We start from the raw sequence: 5,122 nt of genomic DNA, 5'->3' as shown, positions 1-5,122 counted from the left end.
TTTAGAACTCAATTCGATAATGCGACTAAATGCTAGGATTCTTGCAAAGTACTGTAAAAAATATGATGAACAAATTCATGTGCCCCATCCTCCAGGAACTACCCCTGAGAAGAGTTTGCAAAGGACGTAAATAGCTACAAATTTAAAAGATGTCAGTAATGAAATATACATACTAGATAATTTGAACTGCATTCTGATTTGACCATTGTTAACTGGTATTTTTTTAGATCTCAAAATTCTCAGGCCTATATTTTTATTTGCATATTTCAAATCACATTTGCAAATTTGAAATTGGCAACAGTGAATCAGGATTGTAGAAGAGGCAGGCAAGCAAGGCACATCTTTGAAAAGAACATCCATGGCAGTACTGAAGAATAAGGAAAAGGAAGAAAGGGGCAAGACAAAGAATTTGTTCGTGGTCTGGCAAGAGCCAGAGAATCAAAGCAGAGGCTCTTAACCTTCTGTGCCAGGGACCTCTTGTCAGAATAATGTTTTTAAACACATGAAATAAAATAAATAGTATTAAAAGGGAACTGTATGACAAAAATTTTGTCATACAGTAATATATGTGCTTTTTATTAGTACATTAAGCTATAATAGCAGTGTATCTATTAATGTCTCCAATTTCAAGGTAGTATTGAGTATAAATGACATTTTTAAATAACTGCAACAACTGTGATGTGATATAAAAACATCTGTGATTTCTAGTGACATCAGTCACAGGTGCTGCTATTAGAGTGGTTTATTACCTTCGTATATAATTGAAAGATATGCTAAGTTTCATAGATTATTTTTCACTGATTATAAAATACACCATTCACCCTCCTACCTTCTATCGCTGGTCCATGGTAGAGACCTAATTCCTGCCAATGCTTAGTGTCATTCAGCAATTTAATTTCCCAAATCCTCACAAAAGCAACCTCTTATCAACCTCACACATTTTGCACAGAAGAATAAACCTCATTATGCCCTTTAAACTTCCCTGGCACAGGTACTACTGGGCTAGTAATAATGTGCACTTAAATAGTTCCATTTATCCAGTCTTGGGTCTGATAAGTATACCACTATTAACTGTCATTTTCAAAACCACAAAAATCATACAATACTAAAAATTACTATAGCTAGCCAGAAACACACAAAATACAGGATATAGCACCAACTCTATTAAGACATATGATCAAGCTTAAGTGGTTTACAAAGTCGACGCATTATCATCAAATCAATTGGTTAACCACTGACAACAACAATATCATTTAAGGACACTCCCTGAGTTGTTATTCCTAATAGGCTGTCAAAGCTGATGCTAAAAGAAAAAGAACCATAAAAACTATGTCAACAAAGGTAGAACATATGTTGGGATGCAGACAGCCTGACTTCATAAGAGCACAAATAAAAACAAGACATGCTGTTTTATTGATATATTGGTGTGGAATCACATGTCATTCCATTTCTGGAGTAGTTTCATCTATGATGCCTTCAAGAAATATTTATCAAATGATAGTCATTCACTCATTGAAAAGAGAAGAATCAAACATATAATGTATATTTGAGGCATCTTAGAGCCACTCAAGAAGGTTAGCAACATACACACCACATGAACACAGTAGCTTTAATGCCAATTCCTTTGCAGCTGTGCAGAAATTAGTGCCCTTGAGGGCAAAAGTAGCAGAAAGGGTGGCTTTTAGCAATTAGAGAGGGCAACAATTTTCACAAGACTAAGAAAAGAGGTTGGAGAAAAAAGTAAGAAAGAAGAGGAAGAGCATTGCGCCCATGGAGCTTAGGGAAAGTGCCCTCAAAGAAGGGGCAAATCATGGCCACATGATATACATGGATTCTTGGCTATGAGTCCCAGATACCTCAAAGCTACTGTACCCTATGTGTTGCTTACAAACAAAAAACTATAAATCTTCAAAACTCCATTATGGGCTTGAAAAACATGAATATCATCTTGCCCCATTTTTCAATCACTGTAAGCCTCCCAGATTCTGGTGCTACCTCACTTAAAGGAGAAAACTCTGACTGAATTTTCTGTTTAAACAAAAAAAAAAAATCAAATATTTCTTGTTCACCCAATTCTTAAAAAGATTTTTGCTGGAAAATTTTGAAAATGCACTTCACCTATTTCTGCTTTCTAAAACAACAATTTAGGCAGTCATTTAAATGAAAACAAATGTCAGAAGTCACACAATATATGAGTGACAAAACTTGAATTAGTTAATAGAATCTATATATAGTAAAGAGACTTTAAATAAACATGAAATAATACCCTTAAACTTATTAACTGATGATTTTTGATATGTATATAAACAAAGTTCATCTGGCTCTAAAGTTATACTATTAGCTCATTTTTTAATTTCAAATCTGTATATTTCCTGTGACCCTTCACATCCATTACCTAGTGTCATTGTCTTTGAGTTGAAATAATTCCCTTCTGAGCCAAAATTCCCCTCAGATATGTGTAAAGTTATTGTGTATCTCAAGATTTCTGAGTTGAAATTAATTTTTAATGTATGTGCAATTATGCGAATCATTAATATTACAAAGATATTATAAACAAAGTAAAACAAAAAGAATGATGAAGTTATGAGTTCATTAAACCTGATCGAGACCAATAAACTCTGTTTTATTTCCTAAACCTTAATTGCACAAAGCCCATGTTCATGTCAATTACTTTATAAACTGTGAATTGAGACAGACATGAGCCAATTTCTACCTACTGCAGTCTTTGAATCTGCAACATCATTCTGACCCAAACAACATCAGGATAATTGATATTGTTCAGGAAAAGGGAATATCCAAGAAAGTCATAGAGACAGAAACTGTTATAACTCAGAAATACTTCATTTGGTATTTTTTTAAAAACAGATAAACTTCTAAAACAAATATGTGATATCATAAATAGAAAAAAAAACAGGATGATATGGGAAATTAGAGATAATGGTTTTATTTCAGAATAGCAAAATTACTCGATAGAATGAATTAGAAATAAAAATCAGTGAGTTCTGGCTTCTAGTCAATAGGATAGAATAGGTAAATGCTGTGCTCGCCTCTATCCACAACCACATGAAAACTACAACTAAATAATAGAATAACCACCCTTGAGAACCACCTGAAGAGTAGCAGAACAGAATTCCTTTTGGGACTGATAGGAGGGGCAGAGATGAAAAAGGGGCTGATCCTTTCCTGAGGAGTGAGGGGTCCCAGTACCACAGGTGAGAGTTTCAGTGCTGGGAAGAGAAGTCCCCACAACTTCTGGTTGTGAAAGCCAGCGGAGATTGGGGCTGAGAGACATAGGGCTGCTATTGACCCGGGCATCCTCTTAAAGGGCCCAGCCATAACTTGCTGTGACAGATGCACTCAATCTGATCTCCAAGGCTGAGGTGGCAGCTGGAAAAGTGCCAGGGACATATGGGGAGGAACCGAACTATCTAGCCTCAGGGTGAGGGCTGGAGGGGCAGCTTTCTCCACCATTTTGTTTCTTTGCTGAACACTCCCCCAACCCAGCCTACAGGTAGGCACCAAATCTGAGTCTTCATCAAACTCGCCGCACCTTGGTGATGCCCTGAGAACCCACCCCACCCAATTTGCTCACAGGCCCGAACCTCTTTCAGCAGCTATTACTCATAGGTGGCTGGCATCAGCCCAAGTTATGGACTTCCCTAAATTCTCTGAAAGGTCTACAAAACTCCAACAAGCAGCAGCTGTCTTTGGCATGCCCCATACATCTGGCAGTAGTGGCAGTGGCCTCAGTTCATAGCATGGCCTCTCCCAGGCACCTCCAAGTCCAGTAAAAACAGCTACCAACTACAGATTACTTTGTAGTTCCTACCAGGTGGCCTCGAGCCAGGCATAAGCAGCAGCTAACCTGCACCTGCACCAGAGCCCCTCCCAAGAGGCCCCAGAACCCACACATCCAGTGACTGGCTTCAAACCAAACCAGAGCACTACCCAATTAGCTCTACAAATGACACACCCAAAGGGCAGACTCAGCAGGTACCAGAACCCCTCCATAGAGAATCCCACTCTCTAGGGTCAGCCCTTACACAATAGCTCATCTTGGCCATAGTCATGACCAGAGTCATGGCCAGTGCTAACAGCCAGTCAGCCTGAAGATCAATTATACCCGCTGATGTGTAAACAGTAATCAAGGCTCAACTACAACAGGAGGGCACACACAACCCACACAAGGGACACACCTGGAGAACTCTGCTTAGGTGACCAGGGAGACTGTGCCACTGGGCCCCACAGGACATCTACTACGTAAGACCTTCCTGACAAAACTAGGAGATGTAGCAGCTCCACCTAATACATAGAAACACACAGGGAGTCAGCCAAAATGAGGAGACAAAGAAAAATGCCCCAGTGAAAGAACAGAAACTCTAGAAAAGGAATTGAACAAAATGGAGGCAAGCAATCTACCAGATCCAGAGTACAAACACTGGTTATAAGGATGCTCAATGAACTTAGGGGAAGAATAGATGAACTCAGTGAGAAATTCAACAAGAGATAGTAAACATAAAAAAATAATATAGAAACCATAAAAAAGAGCCAGTCAGAAAGGAAGAATACAATAATTGAAAAGAAAACTATATCAGATGAAGCTGAAGATCAAATCGGTGATTTAGAAGACAAGGAAGTGGTAAACATCCAATCAGAACAGCAAAAAAGAAAAAAGAATTTAAAAAATAAGGATAGTTGAAGGAACCTTTGGGAAACATCAAGCATACCAACATTCATATCATAGGGGTACCAGGAGGAGAGAGCAAGGGATTGAAAACTTATTTGAAGAAATAATGATGGAAAACTTCCCTATCCTGGCAAAGGAAATAGCTATACAAGTCCAGGAAGTGCAGAGTCCCAAACAAGATGAACCCAAAGAGGCCCACACCAAGACACATCTTAATGAAAATATCAAAGGTTAAAGACAAAGAGAATCTTAAAAGCAACAAGAGAAAAGCAATTAGTTACCTACAGGTGAGTTCCCAGAAGACTGTCAACTGACTCCTCAATAGAAACTTTGCAGGCCAGAAGGGATTGGCATGAAATATTCAGAGTGATAAAAAGCAAGGACATATAACTAAGATGACTCTACCCAGTAAGGCCATCATTTAGAATTGAAAAA

The sequence above is a fragment of the Pteropus alecto genome, unplaced genomic scaffold (assembly GCF_000325575.1).
Source record: "Pteropus alecto unplaced genomic scaffold, ASM32557v1 scaffold38, whole genome shotgun sequence".
Classification (NCBI taxonomy): Eukaryota; Metazoa; Chordata; class Mammalia; order Chiroptera; family Pteropodidae; genus Pteropus; species Pteropus alecto.
The sequence above is the reverse complement of the archived record's forward strand: the minus strand, read 5'-3'. Positions refer to the sequence as shown.